Below are 20,692 nucleotides of genomic sequence, written 5' to 3' on the forward strand. Positions count from 1 at the left end.
ATTGAGCAGTTAAGGGCTCCATTGCTACTCCAAAAAGGATGGGCGACAATGGACAGCCCTGCCACGTCCTCCGGCAAAGGTGGGAGTGGCCGCCCCATTACCAAGCAGTCGAGCCACGGTCTGAGCATACAGCAATTTGATCAGTCACAAAAAGGCTTCCCCAATGCGAAGTCGAGCCAGAAGATGGAAAAGATAGGGCCATTTGAGTGAATCAAATGCTTTCGTAGCTTCCAGTAGTACCACCGTCGTGCATGGTGAGGATCTACCAAGTGGAGTAGTGCCGACAAGTTTAACAAAATGTGTACCGTCAAACGGCAGGGTACAAAGCCAGATTGATCTGGTCAAACCATATTCGGTAGTAGGGGAAGAAGTCAGGAAGCAACAGACTTCGCCAGGATTTCGTTATCAAGGTTGATCACAGTAAGTGGTCTGTAGGAGTCGCAACATTGAGCATCTTTATCAGGCTTCAGGATGGTAACAAGAAGTGCCTCCCTAAGAGAGGGCGGGAGTATGCTGCGTGACATGGATTCCTCCTACATGGACAGGAGGTGGAAAGGAGAGTTGCATATTCTTTATAGAAAGCTGCAGTAAGGCCATACATGCATGCCACCTTATCTCCACGCATACCACTAATGGTCTGGATTACCTCCTCCACTGTAAAAGGTTTATTGAGGTACTTGCAATGCCCATCCTCTAGCTACAGCAGCTGCACGGAGTCCAGATAAGAGGTCAGGGTGGACATGTCCGGTGGTGGGGGTGCAGTATATAAAGTAGAGTAAAAATTGGTCATAACGCGCAGTATACCTTTGACCCCCACGTGAACAGTCTGTTGGTCCAGCGTCTTACCTGCCCTATATCCCTCTCCTTTATGCCTGGTGTGAGCTTCCCTCCCAAGATAATGAGTTTCGCAAGCATCTGCTGTATCGTAATCTAGGAGCTTTTGCCGAATGGTAGCAAGAATAGTTTGTTAGTGGCAAGAAATTGGAGCTCCAAAGCCCTGATGTCTGTTTCTAAGCTCGCTGCTCAACACCTTAAGTACCCCAGCTTGCTTACCAATGCATAGTCCCCTTATCACTACCTTTAAACACCTACGCGAGCATGGGTGAGAATCCTACGGACTGCTTATTCTGCTTGAAGTATTTGACTATGGCTATCCTGGTTCCTGCTCTGAAAACCTGATTCCGAAGGGCGTTAGGGAGGGAACCTCCAATTGAAGGCCTGCAAGAGCATCTCCGGAGGGGCAAGCTGCAATAGTACAGGGGTTTTATCTGATAGCGTTCTAGGGAGTTGTGTGAAAGCATTAGTCCAGGTGACCTCTCTAGTGACCAACCAGTAGCCTATTCGAGACCATGTATTATGCGTCAGCCCTATACATGTGCTCTCTGCACTAAAGGCATGATGCGCGTGCCAAATATCAGTGAGGTCATTATCTACTATGAGTCAATAGCTGAGCTGTGGCTCCCAGATGTGGACTTCTGGATTCACTAGATTTGTCCTCGCACGCATCTAGGACCAAATTGAAATCCCCTGCTCACAGCACCGCTCAAGTGCCCATCGTGCTGGCCAGCTGCCAGAACTCGGCAAAGAAAGTAGGGTCATCAATATTTGGGCCGTAAACCAACCTTAATATCAGGGGATGCCCCTGCAGTGTGCCCGCCAGGATGACGAACCTGCCCTGTGAGTCACATAGCGTGTGACTGGTATGTCCAGGTAGGCTTCTGTGGATAATTACAGCCACACCGCAAGCAAGCATAGTTGAAGTAGTGAAATACCTGCGACTCAGCACTTCAGCCCGCCCGCAAGCATGCCCGGGTCGATTCATTGAAGTGTATCTGTAGTAGGCAAATGTCAGTATGGTGTTGCTGCAGATATGCTAGCATATGCTGCGTCTTGGGACAACCAGTCAGTCCCTGGACATTCCAGGTCAGACATTTAATGGGGTGCATCAGTACTTAGAGTGCCATATAATAGCGCAGATCACTTATCGTTCAGAGAACGGATGCGGCAATGTACTGGTAAGTGGTGATTAAAAAGCAAAACAGTAAACATAGTATAATATTTTCAACCATAAAACCCCCACCCACTTTGCCCCCCCCCCCCCCCCAATCGAGCCAAATCCCCCCCCCTCAATAGGAAAAAGCTGAACCCCATGTTACAACAGTGTAGGGAAACAGACCCGAAGGGGCAGCAAGATACCTCAACCATAGAATGGCTGAGTGGCCAGGATCAGTAGGTTAGAGGTCATCCTAGGATAGAGCGACAGTTGTCCCCTCAGCCTGCCAGACAAAACAGTCACAGCCACACATTCAAGCCGGGGTCAGCCATAAGGGCTTCTGGTGGGTGGGCACCACATCACTCGCATGGGAGATTCCACTCCAACTCACAGCTCCAACAGAAGAGAGCAGCATAGATGGCCCCTGACAATTAGTCATCGTCACGGAGGCAGTTACTGCTGGATGAGGGGGCGGACTTGGCAGTGGGGGGGGGGGGGGAGTTCATGCTTTTGATGAATTTGGTGGCAGCCTTGCGGCCTGTAAAATGGTATGTCTTCCGCGATGTAGAACACTCAACTTGGCTGGGTAGATTAAGGAATAGATGGCACCAGTTTTTTGCAGTTAGCGTTTCACAGGAAGAAACTCACGCCGGGCAGCCTGCACGGTCAGCATAAAGTCTGGGAAGGAGGAGACTGGGTTACCCTGGTACTGCAGGGGCCCTGATTAGGCGCGTACTGTGTCATGGTCCTTATAATGCAAAAAGTAAGCCACAATTTAGTGCACCTGTGCTCCAGGAGCAGATGCACTCCCAAGGACCGGTGCGCTCTCTCTACAATGAACATGGGGGAGAGATTATCTCCATAAAGGGATTGTAGCATAGTCTCCACGTAAACCACCATCTGTTCCATTTCCATGGATTCAGGGATGCCAAGAATGCGCAGGTTATTGCTACACTTTTGCGCTTCAAGGTCTTTGTTTTTAATGACCTCGAGCACTTTTTCCATCTGAAGTAACTGCTCACCAGCAGCAGACTGTGTCCTCAATGTCCGAGTTTCGGCGCTCACATTGGTCAATATGCTCCTCGTACCCATAAACTTTTTCTTTGAGTTGATCAAGGTTGTCAGTGAGGAGGTCAATCTTTGTGTCAATGCAAGCTGTTTAAGTTCCTGGAACATTAAACAAATGTCCTGCGCATACCCAGCCTCCTCAGGGGTTCTTCTTTTGTAGTCCTGGCCTCCGGAAGCTGCGGAAGAGTCCAGTCACCAGGCCTAGTTGCCCTGCGGCACCCCAGAAGTCCCTTACTGGGGTACGAGCAGGCCTGCTACACACAGGAGCAGTTGGGGGAGGTTGGCCTGAAACCCCAGTTGTGGGGATCCATGCCAGATGGGAAGAAAGGTGTCTGGCCCTGCTCTGCCCCGTCCTTCGGGCCCAAATCCAGCAGGCAAGTCCCCCTGCAGTCCCGCCTCACCCTCTGTTCAGCTCCGGGTTCAGCAGATTGATGGGGCTGCACCTCTCCTCATTGTCTGCAACACCCCCCTCCGCGAGGAGCCTAGCGGGCTCGGCATGCGGAAGCGCCAGTTATCCAGCCGTGCTGCGGCAGATATCCCCACATGAGGCTGCTGTGGAATCCGGGCCCCTCCACAGCCCCAGCGCCATCAAGGGGGCTCAGCACAGTCCACAAGCCATTGGGGGCAACAGCAGTAGGCAAATTATAACCAACGCAACTCCTAAATCAGACTAAATAGCTGTTTGGATTCCCTGTCCGGCAGAGCCTTGCTAGGCAGCAGCGATATTGCAGCCAGGCTGCCTAGCATACCCCCCCCTCGTTTGCGCTAGGTTAATCTTGAATATCGATGCACTATGAGTACATGTGATAGTGCATGATAGACATCAAAAATGCAGGCTAGCAGAACTAAACGAGCCAATCTAACTTGTACACTCAGATTTTACATTTTGGCATTGCACCAAGTTAAGGCTTTGCCTAACATTGCATTTCTAAATGGCTGATCAAAATGCAATTATTAATGGTATTCAATGCTGCACAGAGATGAGTGTGCCTGCATGACCACTATTAAGGAGCTCTTTCCTGATTGTTTTTTTTATTCATTCATGGAAAAGCCAGTAACCAGACTGCCAGCCTTTGAGAACACCATTCTTTTCGAGGTTTGAGGATAGTTGAGAAGTGACATTTAATAAGATTGTATTCTCTATTCTTGTTCCTAAATCGTTCTAAGAATCTTCCCTTTTCTCTGTTACATTATTCGCATGAAGGAGTGATCAATGCCACCAGTCAAACTGTGAATCTCCAGGAAAAACCTTGGCTTATTTCAACCTAACATGGCTCCAAGGCACGTGTTTATTACTTCAAAGTACATTGGGAGGCTTTGTGCATATTTCATTTGCAAATTGCTCAACCCTATTTCAGTGTTTTACATCTTATTAATCTAACTAGCAATATACATATTCAATTATTTAATGTGTTTAGTTCTAATTTTGCACCCAATCACATTTACAGATCTTAAATTCATCCTAGCCATCATAAAAAAAAGAAAAAAGATTCTCTTAACACCTTGCCCCTTTGTGCAGTAGATCTGGTATTTTTTTTGTATTCGTAAAATCCCATGTTAAATTCTAGTTTGACATTGATATTTTACATGTTATGTTTTTTTCTAAAATCAGTTTACCTGGTGCTTTGGTAAAATATTCTTTGTAAAAACGTGCTTAAATATTTGCATTCAAGCTTTAGAGTTGACTGACATACAGCTTGGTGAGTCATTTTTCCCTGTGGGAGATAAGAGCCTTTTGGTGTTGCAAATGACTGTAAGCTTAGCAGTTTGTATCCGTAAATGGAAAGCCAATAAAGTATGTGTAAATGTGCAGTCTGTGTTCATACTTGCAGACACCTATAAAAAAGCTTATTTTGTATTATGTGGCTTCCTGAACGTTCTTTTGAGCTTGCGGTTGAACCTTGATGTAGTATGTCCTGTATTGGAGATATTCGGTGAGATTCAAAGACTTGCTTCAAATATGTTGTAGCCCTCGAGTGCGGTGTTGCAGAGAATATTACAATTGTCTTAGTTCGGTGTCTGTATGTTGCCTTTCTGTGGAAGGAAAGAGCAAAGTTTTTAATGCTGTCAAGGGATCGATCTACAAGGCTAACTAGCGAAGGAGCCTCCTCCCCCCCCTGCTCCCTCACCACCAGTTTGCAACTTTTTGAAAGGACGGATAGTCGAAAGAGGGGTTGTTTGGTTTGATTAAAGGAGTGGACTTTCTTTTGAAGTAAGAGCAGTTCGTTTCCATGGATTGTTGGATGAACAATGCATATTGCTTTGCAAGTGTTCCTTTTTAGCCACAGGCAGCTACAGTAGGTACATTATATTATATTAAATATTTTTGTATTAGTCTTACCTACATTTTTTCTATGCCTGTATTTGTTTACTTACATCGACCTTGTAAATTACTCTGATACCCGTAAGGGTCTTGTTCGCGCTATACAAAACTTTCAAATAAATGTCTACATTGATAAGTTGAGAAGCTGTATTCTCAATTCTCTGTAATTGCTGTATAATTAACAGAGGTGCTCCAAAGTACAGTCCATTGGCATAGTCAAACCGAGACACTACTAAGGAAATGGTTACTGAGATTTTTGAGGGAGCCAAGGTTTTGGAATTGCGCTGAAGTTACCTCGTATAGACTCATTGGAGACTAGATTTCGTTGTGGTATAACTGAGAAATTGGAGTTCGTATCACTCTTGGGTTTACAACTCTGCTGCATTGAACTATCACAGTCAGTCATCTGGCTTCAAGAGCTAAGCCTCTCGCCATTCATTTGTCATATGCTAGTAACTCACATTTTGAGGTATGCTAACCAGTGCTAAAGTGCTTGTGCTCTCTCCCTTAAACATGGTACAAGTGGCGCACATTTAATTGACTTGTAAGTCCCTAGTGACTAGTAAAGTGGTACTGCATGTACCCAGGGCCTGTAAGTTAAATAGTGAAAGTGTCACTTTAAAACGTGTCTCAGGCCTGCCATTGTAGCCTGTAGTGCAGTTTTAGACTGCCATTTCAACCTGGCAAATTGAGCCTTTTGCCAGGGCTCAATCTTCTGTTTTAATCCATTCAAGTCACCCCATAGGGTTTGTATTTAAAAAGCAGGACATGTTCTTTTAGGTCTAACATGTCCTGGTAGTGAAATCCCACAAAAGTGTTTTCACTACTGTAAGACCCATCTCTCCCATTGGATAACATTGGTTACATTATTACATTTAATAAATGCTAACCTTTGATTGGGAGCAGGAAGAAAAGTCAGGTTTAGACTCCAATGAATTGTAATTTAAAATCCTCTTTAAAGTAAAGTCGGATTTTAGATTCCAATTTTGAAAATGCAGCTTTTAGAAAGGTGGCACTTTCCTGCCCAAAAGAATCTAGGGCCTAACAGGGGTTTCCAGCTGCCTTTTAATGGCTTCCCATTAATAATGTGTATTGGAACCAGACAGTGAACAATGTTGGACTAATGTGGGCAGGATGGGCCATCATGTTAGGATGGTTGGGTGCAGAGCTGTTCTCGGACTCCATTACATTTCAAATTATTGACCTCTAGCACACACAAAGTAACCTAACACTAGTCTTATGTGACCCTAGACTTCTTTGAGCCTTGGCAGGGGAGGATAAAAAAAAACAAATTCCAGAATCAGATGTTTGGGTAGCCTAGAACATTCCTCCACTTAAAAGGATGGCATCAGGTATATAAATAGGACTGCAAAACACACAAGATAATGGACGGAATGTTGCACATTGGCAAAACATTCACCCCCAGTCACAGATCTGGGTTTAATCCATCGTTATTTTGCTCACCACGTCACCCCAGTTCAGACATGGCCATATGCAAATCAGTCTTGACCCTGTGCCTCATGGGAACAGTCCAGCCCGAACTGCCAAGCCATGTCTTCCCTGGACCGGAATCAAGCATCCTAGGACTGGTTTCGGGGTTTCACCCCTCTTCAGCCAGGATAGCTTGACTCCAGTGGCGTAGTGAGCACGGGACCCACGTCTGGGCATACCCTTCCACATAGGGCGAACCGCAAAACACACAAGCTGATGCACTGTTCCCATGAGGCACAGGGTCAAGACTGATTTGCATAGGGCCATGTCTGAACTGGGGTGGCGTGGTGAGCAAAATAACAATGGATTAAACCCAGATCTGTGACTGGGGGTGAATGTTTTGCCAATGTACAACATTCCGTCCATCATCGTGTGTGTTTTGATATAAATAGGACTTCCTGGCATACTCTTCAGTACACTCCTGGACTTGCGGACTTTACAGAGGGACTGCTTTGTTCTCCAGAGGATTGCCCTGCTGCTTGAAACCTGCTATGCCTCCCCAGAGGACTGCCCTGCTACCGGAGGCCTGCCTTGTTCCTCAGATTATATCCATGCTACTACCAGTGGACTGCCCTGCTGCTTGAGGCATGCTGGATCTGATCCCTTCATCCAAGGCTACCTGAGTGACTCCAAGAGTCAAGTAACTCGCCTCCTGTTCTGAGCTACAGGGATAAAAGAAGCTCCAGAGACCTTCCTGCAACTGCCCCGTTGACCTGCTACACGTGGACTTGCATGGGCATGCAACTGGACCTGTCTAAACCGTGCTTTTCTCTACTGAAGTGAGTCCCTGAACCCCAGGAGATGCTCCCCCACCTCCCAGAACCTGGATCCTTGGCTGGCATCAGAGTGCACTCCACTCCTCTACAAGAGAAGGAGAATTCCTAAAGATCTGGACTCTTCACACCAGACTTTGGTAACATGCATTTTTCAGCGGGACTAACCTGGTCCCTGTATCTGGCCCATGCCCTATCTTGGTCGGCCTGAACTTATGACTCAACCCCGGTCTAGCATGACCAGATGACTGAAAGTCACTTTGTGCTTTTAGGCTCTATACCTGTCTAAAAACCTTTAATTGCATATCATTGGTTCCACCGATTGGATCTTTGTCGTTGTGGTCTCATTTCTTTTATTGAAATGTATCCAATTGTGCTAAAATATTTAGCTTTTTTTGCTGTGCTGCATAAATACTCTAAACATTGCCTCTAAAAGTTAAGCCGGTGTGGCAAGCTACAACAGGTTAAAGCACTGGTTAGTTTAGTGACTTTCGTGGTTCAGCCTGACTTGGATTATGGTTGTTTCTTGAGAAGGGTTTCCAACCCCTTCAACCAGTAACACAATGTTTTACAGTTATGAAGTTGCGTTTGCACTGGCCCTTATTATGGTTGATCATCTTGTGCTTCTGCAATAACCAGTGTTTTTGCCAGCTTTTGTGAGATCATGTTTGTCATTGCTTCCTTCCAGTGGAATAAGACACAGATACCCATGATTTTCTTCAGTGCTACACCCTTTTTCACATCTTAGCTGGTACCTTAAGGGACCTTAATCACTATTGCCCTTTATTGTTAAGTGCATTGATATGAGACATTTAAGTGAAATTGCCTGGAGGCATGGTAGGCAGTGCCATCATTGCATGCCTCTACAGCCCCCTTCACTGTAGATTTTGGTGCTGTTGTCTCTAGCCTATTCTCCACAGGATAAATCTGTGGGATCAGAACAGGAATGACTGAAGCTAAGGCCTGACAAGAATGAGGTCTTGTTTGGAAGAGATGACTTCTGCAACAGATGGTGAGCTAAAATTGTGGAGGGGTCTGTTGCTGTTCCATTCATTAGTGTGACTTGGCCAACTTGTGCTTCATAGATGCACAGGCTAGTCATTCTGTTTCACAGTTGCCTTGAACTACTATAATCGTTTGCTGCTACTCTGACATGTGTCATAACTAAGTCTGCTCTGGAATTTCACCCAAATTGGTGTGCCTTTGATTTCGAATTATTAATCCATGTCATTTTGTCAGGGCATTTTTATTACGAGATGACCTTCGGTGTAAAGGATTTGAGATGCTTCGACCATTGTAGGATACGATTACTTGAAGGCTGAGGAGTGTTGTCAGGTTGGAGACTAATACCTACTGTCATCTGCACTGACTTCCTCTGAAGTGCAGCATTGCCTTAATGACTTGTAGATCTCTGTATTCACTCGAACCTCCCTGTTTATGTGCTGGTTCACCATTGAACTTGTTGCTGGATATTCCCTGTGACAGTCATTATTGGCACATCCATTGCAACCAGTGATCATCCATTAGACCAAAAGGGGCCACATGTTCTTAAAGCTTGCACCAGAAGTTTGAAACTTACTTCCTGGAGTGTTTGGCAATGTAGCAACTTGCAGTACCTTGGAAACCGCTGTAAGGTTTTCTTCTTCGATCCTTCTGGCTTTTTCTAAATTAGAAAAATCTGACTGTGATAGTGGATGGTGGACTAAATCTAAGCCACCAGTGTGATTCAGTAGTAAAAAGGCAGGTGCAATTCTAGATTTTGAAAGAGCTGTAGCAAATATATATTCTGGTAAAAGATGAACAGTGTTTTATGTAGTAAAAGATGTCCAGCATGCTTAGTCGTGAAATAAGAAGAGGGAAATTTGACGCACTAGAATTTTCTAAATATTTGTAGCCATTCTTTAAACAAAGGCATCCCTTACCTACCATAGCCCTGGCTGCTACCATCAGAGCAATTAAGAGCTGCAAGCCTCCCTTTTCAGATGGATAGATGTTAATCAATCACTAAAAGGCTTTAGGACAACCCTTCAGAAATGATTGAGTTTTTTGTTTTGTTTACAGTTCCAAAGCATAGCAGGGGTTGAACATGTTAATTAATTTAATATATTAGCATTTCCTTATCCAACCCAACCCCACCTCGTGTACTGCCAGAGATCATTTTCCCTCTGCATTTATTTGCTAAGTGGAATGAGAAGACATACCTTCTTGTCTGCTGGCAGGGTGGTGTCCTTCCTCTTCCACTGTGTTAGATCATCAGCACGCTGCCAATTACATTTTCTGCTTCTCCTGTCGCAATGTGCATGACCTATTAGTTAGCTACTCATGTAATATGTCAGCGATTACATAGTAACCCACCCCCATGGGACATATTGCCAAAAAAGAAAAACTGCCTGGTACCAGCTCTTTCTGAAAGAAAATGTTTTTCTTTTCAAGGAAACCACGTCAGAACTACTATTAAAGACCTTAATATTCTTGCAGCTGGATGGTAGGAACGCCCTTTAACGGCATCCTACATGCCACAGAACATCTCATCCAGGGCATGAAGAAATATCTGATCTCTATTGGCTCTTCCTTGCCAGCCACACCATCTTCAAAACTAACTGCATCACAACCAGTACCGCAAAGTCATTACAACCAGTATACCCCTCCCCCGTGCTGATCTTGCTGACAAGCTCACCCTCTCTTGTGGTTCTGTGGACATGTGCAGCCAGCATACAATCCAACTGCAGCCTAGTGTGAAAAAGGCAGCAGAACTTTTCCATATATGCACCTTGGATCTGGAAAACAATTCCTGAATCTTATCACAACAGCTCAAAGGCCACTCCAATTTAGGAAAGTGTTAAAGATGCACCTCTTTAAAGAACACGAACTCGCAATGCATCAAGCATCCATAACCAGCTACCACTACTATTACTTGTTGACTTTATGCTTAAGCTTGACTCTGTACGGCTCTTTGCTGCCTTTTGACTAGGCTTTCATTATACAAAGAAAATATACATACATGCTCTCCTAGTCCCAGGGTACTCCTCTGTACTCCTCCCTTGTTAGCTCATAGTCTTCTTGCACCATGTCACCTCTCTCACTGGACTATTGCTCATATACGTCCACTGTTCCGTGTGCAATGTTAGGAAATTCCATTACTGTGAAAGGATTCCCATTGTTCAGCTTCTTCGCTGATCTAGAGCATCGCTTATGGTGGATTTCCACCTGGTTTACATGCTGAAAAAGGAACTTTACTTCACACTCGTATTTACGCTGTTGCTTGCACAGCTTTCATTCTGATGGTTTGGGTTGATGACTTGCTTTTTTATGCTTGTTTAGTTCTGTGCCTTAACAATCTGCTTGATTGTAGAATAAATGTGTTTGAATGGACCATCTGTTGCTTAGACGATATTTTCCTTTGGCCAGATTTCTGTCTGCTGACTCATTGTAGTGCAAATAATTCATTACATTATTATTTTTTTTATATTGCTCTTTGCCAATGAAGAAACGCAGGCTGTTTTTTTTTTTTTCTTTCACTTCATTTCAACATAAGTGCTTTTTTAATATAACTTGCAGGAAATTAGGATGCGTGCTAATTTCCCCAACTGGCTTAACTTTCTAATAGATCTTGTGGTCACTGACTTGTATTCTTGCCTCTGCTCCTTCGAATGTGTGTTGTTGATGAATTGTATCTGATAGAGAAATCTAGCTCCAGATCCCTTATCATAGAATAGCCAAGGCATCAGGCTGGATTCGGAAACCTTTGCTCGAGCAATACCATTGCGCACCTTTAGGTGGTGTCAGTCAGCTCTGCGTGGCGAAGTCTGTGTCATACACGCCGGAAGTGATGTTCGCTTCACCTATGTAGGCGCCACCTCGGCGCGCTGACATCGTTCTTTTCTTTCTGCACCAGCAAGCGCAGATCCCTTTTTGACAGGCTTTTTTCGACCTTTTGTCTTTTTTTTTTTTTTTTTTTGGTTTGTGGATTTTTCCCTCCATGTTGAAAGACTTCTGGATTCAAGCCGTGCAGCGCCTGCCATTGTGCCATGTTGGTGACGGATCCACACCTAATTTGTCTCTAGTGCCTGAAGTGTGACCATGACTCAAAGTCGTGCTTCGATTGCCGAGTCATGGCTGCGAAGGCTTTGAGGGAGCGGTCCCTACAGCTGCCTGTGGCCCGGCGTTCGGCTTCACAATGCTCGCCCCGGAGGTCAGCTCCACGTTGCTAGCTCCGGAGGTCTTGTTCCCGGTCGAAGGGAAGGTCCGGGCGCCGCTCCGGGAGTCCCAATTCCTCGTCCCCCCCCCCCCCCCCTACTTAATCGAGTTAGTCAGGCTAGAGACATAAACACAATAACATTGAAGCCTGCTTCCTCTTTCTCCCCGTCCGTCAGCCTATGCAATGGAAGAGCCTCGATGCCCTAGGACTCGTTCTGCAGAACTTGCGCCTAGGTAAGTTCCACACTTCCCTACCTTGCCAGGAGCCGTAGCGACCCTGCCCAGCTTAAAGATTTCTACGATGCCATGTGTCAAATGTTTGGGTGGCCTGACCGTACTGGCGCGCCTTTGGGCCCTCCATCGGGCTCTCCATCAGGTTCCGTGCCGGCGACTCCAGCCTTGGTGCCAGTGGCCTCAAATAGAGCCAGTGGTGGCGTCAGTCATACCGCTTCAACGGAGGAGGGAGCTTCATATGTTATGGTGGTTAGAAGGGCGTCTTTGGTCCTGGACCTCCAGCTCCCTTCGTTGGATGTCAAGATGAACATCTTGACAGAGGTCCTGCAGCCAGGTGTCTCCTCCTCTGAACCCCTCCTACCTTTCAACGAGGCCTTGACAGATGATGTTCTGGAACCTGGTCCAACCCAACACGGGCTCCTGTGAATAGGGTAAGTCTGCCCTAGACCCTGGAGCCTGGATAATTGCGTTGGACTTGCACAGCGCCTATTATCTCTTTCCTGTCCTGCCTGCTCGTCGGCGTTACCAACAGTTCACGGTAGGCCACAAGCACTTTAAGTTCAAGGGCTCTCCTTTGGCCTTACCAGCGCCCCTTGTGTGTTCACCAAGATGATGGCGGTGGTTGTAGCTCCTCTACGCAGATCAAGGGTGCCAGTCTTTCCCTATCTCAATGACTGGCTGTTGAAGGCGAGCTCACCCCAGGCTGTTGTCTCCCACCTCCAGACTACGGCCAACATCCTGCTTTAACTGGGGTTCACTATCCATGTGCTCGCTTTCATCTGAGCTGTTCCGGACATGGTGCAGTTTTGGGCCTATCCTCCCGAGCGAGGAGTCCAGGATATTCAGACTATGATACCGATGTTTCAGCCTCTATTGTGGATTTGGGGGAGAGTGACAGACTCCTGAATGTCATGGCCTCCTGCATCCTGCTTGTGACACATGCCAGATGGCATATGCCGGCTCTACAGTGAAACCTGAAGTTCCAGTGGGTGCAGCATCAGGTTAATCTCTGTGACATGGCCCAGATCTCGGAGGGAACTGCACAGGACCTGCAGTAGTGGCTAATCAACTACAGTTGTGTCAGAGGCAGACCCCTCTTCCTTCCCCAACCAGATCACACAGTGGTGACAGATGCGTCACTCTTGGGATGGGGTGGCCATCTAGGAGTGATGGAAGTCAGAGGACTCTGGTCTGTGGCAGAATCCAGACTCCATATCTACTTGCTGCAGCTCCGAGCAATTTTCTTGGCATTGAAAGCTTCCTCTCTTCCATCAAGGGAAAGCTGGTTCAGGTGTTCACGGACAACACCACCACCATGTGGTCCTACAACAAACTGGGCGGGGTGGGGTCATGGACCCTTTGTCAGGAGGCCCTGCGTCTCTGGACATGGCCGGAACAGCAGGGCATATCCTTGGTGGTTCACCGCCTGGCAGGTTCCCTGAACGCCAGGGCAGACCAACTCCGCCATCGATGCCTGGTGGATCATGAATGGCGTCTCCATCTGAAGGTGACGCAAGGTCTCTTTCAGCAGTGGGAAGAGCCTTTGATAGATCTGCTCACCTCTGCTGAGAATGCGCAATGTCAGCAGTTTTGTGCGTTGGAGTTTCCAAGGCAGCTGTCGCTCTGAAACACTTCATCGCGAGTGGGGCTCAGGCCTGATATGTGTCTTTTTTTCCCATACCACTCCGCCCAGAGTGCTCAAGAAGATCACGCGCAACCGAGCTCAAGTCATTCTTGTGGCTCTGGACTGGGCACGGGGAGTTTGCTATCCCGAGCTTCTGCAGATAAGCATCGGTCCTCTGATCAGGCTGCCCCTTTGGGAGGATCTTGTGTCGCAGCAGTAGGGGGAGGTCCTCCACCCCCCAACCTGTCAATTCTACGGCTTCTTGCTTGGAGATTGAGCGGTGGCAGTTGACAGCGTTTGATCTTCTTCCTGAGGTCTGTGATGTGATTTTGGCAGCCAGGCGTCCCTATACCAAGAATGTGTATGCCTGCCGGTGGCAGAAATTTGTAAAATACTGTACAGAGCAGTCTATTGATTCTCATCCTTGCTTTCCCCTCTCAAGTCCTTTTTTTTTATTTTGACCGTTGCCCAGCAGGGCTCTGCACTGGGCACTCCTAAAAGCTACCTTTCGGCCTTGTCTGTCTTCTTGAGGCTGCCGGACTACCCCTCTTTGTTTAAATTCCTTATTGTAAGCAGGTTTCTTAAGCGACTTGTACGTATGTTCACACCTGCCCCTTTCATCATGCCCCAGTGGGACCTTGTTTTAGTGGCAATAACTTTTGCCAGGAGGGTGAACGAATTGCAGGCTCAGTCACCTAAGCCTCCTTACCTGATCATCTTTCCTGATGAGTTGTTACTTCGCACTAGGGCATCTTTCTTATCCAAAAAGGTATCACTGTTTCACATGGGGCAATCGGGCATCTTGCCCACTTCTATGCTCTTCCGCACCCCTCTAAAGAAGAGGAGCAACTTTACCGTCTGCACCCAAAAAGAGCATTGTCATTCTACCTTGACCGCATTAGAGAGTTCCGGGTGGAAAACCAACTCTTTTTATGGTATGCTGGCCCAAAGACAGGTTGTGCGGTGCAGAAGAGGACTATCTCGCAATGGGTCATCCTATGCATCAAAATGTGCTACTCTCTGCCAAGAAACCACCTCCTGATGGCATAAGGGCTCATTCCACCAGAGCTAAGGTTGCAAACACAGTGTTGCAACATGGTGTTTCAGTTCTTGACATTTGTCAGGCAGCAACATGGGCTTTACTGCACACGTTCACTAAGCACTACTGCCTGGACAATCAAATCTGCAGAGACAGCCTTTTTTGCCACTCTGTCCTGCAGGACTTCCTGGTCTGAACTTGTCCGCAGTGTCTCCTCTGAGGATGGTATTGCTGGGGTATCTATTCTAAGGTAAGGAAACTGCTGCTAGATGTCTCTATCAGATGGACAAATTACCTGCTTTCGGTAACGCCTTATCTGGTAGAGACATAATCTAGTCACAGAGCCATTACCGACCCTCCCATCCTCCCCGCACTGCAGACAGGGTTTTCGGGCCAGGGCTGATCCCTTTCAGGGCCCTAGTTCTGTACACTTAATTGCTCTGCACTCCTGGTGTGGAAAGTTGTGAAAAGTAATTGATGTCATCGCGCCAAGGTGGCACCTATAAAGATGATGCTGACATCACTTTCGGCGCAGCCGCCGACATCACATGAAGTCGACTAACGCCATCTTCTGGCGCGCAACAGTATTGCTTGAGCAAAAGTTTCCAGATCCAGTCTGACGCTTGGGATATTCTGAGATAAGAAATCTGTCGCTAGATTATGTCTCTACCAGATAAAGCATTACTGAAGGTAAGTAACTTGTCCTTCAATCTGCTCTTTCAGTGTCCAGTATATTGTAGTGCTACAAACCGTATGAAACAAAGCACTTTCTGGCCTGTTGCTATGGTTTTCCAAAAATGTTTTTTTCACTTATTTACAGAACGCTGTAAAAAAGATATACAGCCTTCATTTGACCCAACCAACATCTAGCCTTACACTGTGAAGTTGGGCTAGTTTTGTTACTCCAGGAGCACTCTACAAAAAAGAACACCAAGTCACCTGGTCAAAGGTATTAAAAGAAAACTCAATCTAACAGAATTTATAAATCAAATTTGTGTTTATTACTTCATAGGGACTGATTGCCTAAAATCGGGTGCAAATTGTGCCCTGATTCCATGGAGTACTTAAATTAACAGCCTCGTAATTTAAACACAGTTATGTTTTAACACCTAGGAATGTGAAATGATGTGTGAGTAGCATTTGATATTCCCCATTCCATTGTTTGTGCTCTCGCAATTTAAATCCATAAAGTAATTCCAGTTGGGGCATAAATGTTGCATTTTAAACAGGATTACCACCCTGATCTTTGCCATGGTGTCAAGTAGCTGACCACAAAAAATTATTCTGGATCAACGAATGAACAGTGCACTATGAGTCGGGGGGGGGGGGGGGGGGTAGTTTAAAAAATATATATATTTTGTTTTTTAAACCTTACCTACAGCCGTCCCCCGTTGTGCAGCTCTTCGGGAAGGCACAGGCTCCCAGAATGCCCTGCCGCCAGTCCTCAAGCTGCTGTCACACATGAGAGCAGCTTCAGGATTGGCCTGAGCGCCCTCTGTTTGGCAAATGTAAATACAGCTTGGAAAGAATATGGAATGCATGAAGCAATGTTGGCAGCATTAGCTGGTTTCGTGCCACTATGCTTACAGAAAGAGCACACCACGGGCGCTCTGTTTTAAAACAATAAACTCTCATTCACTCTAGTTTACAGCTTACTCAAAAGGGGATATGGGAAATATCCTACTTCACTTCCACTTATTTCAGGATTTTTTTTTTTTACTTTTCCAGCTTGGCAAATATAGTGAAGTTAAAAACAGCAGGTGAAAAATGACACAAAAAGTACATTTGTGGAGGAGACAAACGCGGGAAGCGGCGTTTACTTCGCATGCGTTTCTTCGCATGCCGTTAGTACGCGGTCGTTAGTACGACCGCGTTGTTAGTTAGCATACCGTTTGTACGCAATTCTGTTTGATTCAAGTGCCAGACGTAGGCAGACGTAGGTCTGTTAGGTGAGTTGAGCATATGTCACGTATTTTCTTTCTGGAGATTTGTTTAGTATTTAGGGGATTGGTAAAAAAAGTGTTCGAGTCCTAAGTCAGTAAGAAAGTTTTTGACATAAGTGAGCCAAGTAATGCGTGATCCGTACTCCAGTTTCATGCAGTCTAAAATAAGTCTGTGTGAATTTTAGTTCCGGTGTAGACCAGATGCGATGCCATAAGAGAATTGGCTGCATTCGTATTACATCTGTGATAAATGGAAGGCCCAGTTCACTGTGAATGTTAAAAGTTGAGGTGGATCGCAGAGCTGCCAGCAAAAATTTCAGGAAGGAGTTCTCTGTTTTTTGGATTGAGGTGACTCGTGCGCTACCCCATATCCCTGCCCCGTAAATCGCCACGCTAAGACATTTTGAGTTGTAAATGTCTAGCATTTCTTTGGATGCTCTTTTTCCCAGTCTCCGAGCAAACACTCTCAGTGCCGTTGTTGCTTTTAAGAATTGTGAGTTTCTATTCTCTACGGCACTATTCCAGGTGGATTTATTGTCTATTATGACTCCCAGATAGGGATAGGTAGTAGTGTGTTCTATTATAGAGTCACTTGAGTAGATATTTTTCCTTTTGCGCAGTTGTTTACCTGAAGTCATTGTAAAGGTTTTCTTGGCATTGATGTTTAAGCCCAATGAGTGCATAAAATTTGTATATCTGTCCAAAGTCCTTTGTAGTTCCAGAGGGGTACGGGCTATTATAACTGCGTCGTCCGCATAAAGAAGGATTGGGCGCAGTTGGATATGTGGGTGGTCCTAGCTACCTTTTAGCAGAGCTGCTTCTAAACCGTTGGTGTAAATATTAAAAAGAAAAGGTGCCAGGACACAGCCTTGCCTGACTCCCCGTTCAACACCAAAAGATGACGTAAGCTGGCCCCCTGTGCCAAATCTAACACTTGTGGTGGTATTCGAGTAGATTTCTCTGATGTAATTGACTAGGTTTATATCAGTTCCCAATTTAGTCATTATGGCCCAGAGCTTGTTATGGTCTACGCAGTCGAAGGCTGCCGATAGGTCAACGTATGCCATGTAAAGGCTGCCACCCTTTGCATGGACATACTTCCCTCTCAAGAGAGTGAGGTTAAGAACCTGTTCTGTGGTGCCTCTTCCTGCTCTGAAACCAAACTGGATGTCAGATAAAATATTATTTGTCTCTGCCCAAGTTTGTAGTCGTACTAAGAGAATTCTACCTACTGCTTTACCAAAGGAGTCCAGTAGGGATATGGGCCTGTAGCACGTAGGGCAGTTCCTATTTCCTTTTTTTAAAAATCGGGACTAAAATCGAGTCTGACCAGGATGTTGGCAGTCCTACCTGTCCCAGGGCCACTAGAACGTTTAGTAACAGGGGGGCCCAGAGGTCGATGTTGGATTTGTAGAGGTCCATGGGAACCGAGTCTGGTCCTGGGGCCTTTCCTGATCTACTGCCATTCAGGGCCTGCTCCACCTCGGCAAGATTGAAATTCATCGCTGCAAGGTTAGTTTTGGCCGGTGGTAAGATTAATGTCTGTGGGGATTGATCTGTTGGGGCTGAAAATATTTTTGAGAAGTGGGTGACCCATTCTTGTTCAGAGTTGGTCGACTCAAGTGTCCCACTGCCTTTTGGACCCGTCAGGAAAGGGGAATTTACAATCTCCCAGAAAGTGACCGAGTCTTTGCTTAGGCAACTATTATGTAAAGCAGGCCAGTGTTCCTCTTTTAGTTCCTTTTTTCTGGATGCTATTGTTTTATTGTAAGTTTGCCTGGCCATTTGGACCTCGAGCGTATTTCTGGGGATTTTTTTTAAAGATCTTTTAAGATGTTTATAGGCTTTGGAACATGCTGGGTTAAACCATCTGAACTTAGGTTTGTCCTTTGTCGATTTTTCTCCCCTGGGATGCACTGTCAGGGCGTTTCTTACCGCTGAGATTATTTCTTCGTAGTTGGTCACTATCTCGGTGGGAGATGAAGTTTCTGTTAGGCAGACTTCAAAGGCTGGACGAGCTGTGGTGATGACAATTTTTAGAATGTCTGCGGGGTCGATGTTTGACCATTTAAGTGCATAACCGTTTAAGCGGGACATAGAAATAAAATCATCATGAAGTGTTGTTTGAGCATTTGCTCGCAATGTGGTACTTTGAATGGCAACGGATAGTGGAAAATGGTCACTAAAAACACAGTCGTGTGTAGTAACATCGAGGATCTGTTTTGGGCGAATATTCCCCACTAAAATATAGTCAATGCATGAAGATAGACCTCTGCCGTTGAAAGTTGGAGCAAAGGGAGTTAGAGGTACAGTGTGTTCGTTTGCAAATGCTAATTGCAAAAGGATCATAGTCTCGTTCAGGATTGACCCCTTGTTTGAATGCACGAAGTGGGGGATCTAATTTTGTTGATGGTCCGTATAGCCACAGTTTCCGTTTAAGGTACTTTTACATTGTGTCAAATTAAAATACCCCCCCCCCCCCCCAGATTATTATAGGGTCATTTCCTTTCCTTTGAGTGAATTGTTTTTGTAAGAATTCACGAATTTCTTTAATAACCTCCGTAAAGCTGGAGTCAGTAAGGTTATTATAGATGTTGACTATTAGAATTGGTGGCATTATAGTAAGTCGTAGGATCTGATACTGTGATTCGTTTTTAAGGGGGTAGGCTTCCAGAGTGGATATTAAGTTTGAGACGTAGATGGTTAGTCCTCCCTTTGCTCTACCAGATATTGAGGGGAGTGCTGGACTAAAGAAAGTCTTGAAACCGTTTATATGGATAGGGGTAGTTACCCATGTCTCCTGAAGAGCAATTATTTCGGTTGCTTTCATAAATTTTTTCCATTCTTCATTCTGGATCTTTGAGAGAAGGCCCGAAATGTTCCAAAATGTTATGGTTAGAACGGAGCTTTCTCCGTTACTTCTGTTAGGGGTCCTGGATGTAATTTGTTTGCCCACAAGAGTGTACTCTGTGGGAGTGTTGACGTCCACCCTACAGGATCTAGCTGTTTGGAACGAGATGTTTTCAGGAGCACTGGTATGATCGGGGTTTAAAAGGGTCCCCGGTTGAGCTGTTGGTAATGGGTAAGTAGGGGGAGATATGATCGAGGTCTTATTTGTGTCAGGATGTAAGCTAGAATGCTCGTTTGATGTAGGAGGGGGCAAAGTGGAAATTGGAGGAATAGGGATATCCGATGGTATTAACGGTCATTCCACCTCCTCTAACGTGGAGAGTTGTTCGTACCTGTTTTGAGTGAGGATGCACCCATCCCCTCTGTGGGCTTCAGTTTGCTCAATACGATAGAAAAAATCAAGTGGCACCAGGTTGATGTTAGTGGTTTCATGTATTGTTCCCCTATTGATCCTAAGAAGGGAGCGAACTAGACCTGGAGACCTAAAGTTTATGACTATACAGTCTCCAGGGTTTTTTTTTATTAAGGTCCCCAATCCAGCCCACTCTTCTCACCATCAGGATCTGATTTATATCCCTGGAGTGGAAATAGGTGTTGTTAGTGAGCCAGTTGGCAACCTTGTTCCTTAATGAAACCCATGTTTCTTTGGAATCTTTTTGTAGGGGTGGGATATTTGTTAGGACCAAAACATATGGTCGAGCAGCTGGCGGTAGATGTAAGCTTTCTTTGTTTGGCATTATGGTGGTAGTCGAGTCTACCCTGCTCTCATGGTTTAAAATTGTGCGAGGTGTCACAGATTGTTCCATTGCTAAGTGTGGTGTGGCAACTCCCTGTGAGCCCTGTTTGCTCGGCGATCTTGCTATTGAGACAGTAGTGGAAGTAATTGGAGTGGGATTATTTGGGTGTTCTGTTGGTAGAGATGGGTTTCGTGCTTGCTGGGGGTTGGGTTGACTTAGTGCAAACACGGTATTTGAAAGGTGTGATTGTGTGCTGCCATCGAGTAAGGTTTTCGTAAGTTGGGCAAATTTGTCCTCAAAAACCGAGGAGAGTAAAGATATCATTTCGCTCAGTTTTTCTTCTATGTCCTGGCTAACAGC

At 45.7% G+C, this 20,692-nt stretch overlaps 1 protein-coding gene across 3 annotated transcripts in view; it reads left to right on the plus strand.

Annotated features, from left to right (window-relative positions):
• OSBPL8 (oxysterol binding protein like 8) overlaps positions 1-20,692 on the plus strand; it is a 939,874-nt gene that overhangs the window by 67,606 nt on the left and 851,576 nt on the right. The window contains exon 3 of one of the 3 annotated variants that reach the window (XM_085653858.1): positions 15,563-15,691. The exons of the other annotated variants lie outside the window; for them this stretch is intronic. The gene's annotated coding sequence lies outside the window, so the exon portion shown is untranslated. The remainder of the gene's footprint in view (positions 1-15,562; positions 15,692-20,692) is intronic. 3 annotated transcript variants of the gene reach the window in all.

Source organism: Triturus cristatus, chromosome 4_1, assembly GCF_964204655.1.
Source record: "Triturus cristatus chromosome 4_1, aTriCri1.1, whole genome shotgun sequence".
In the NCBI taxonomy this organism is placed as follows: Eukaryota; Metazoa; Chordata; class Amphibia; order Caudata; family Salamandridae; genus Triturus; species Triturus cristatus.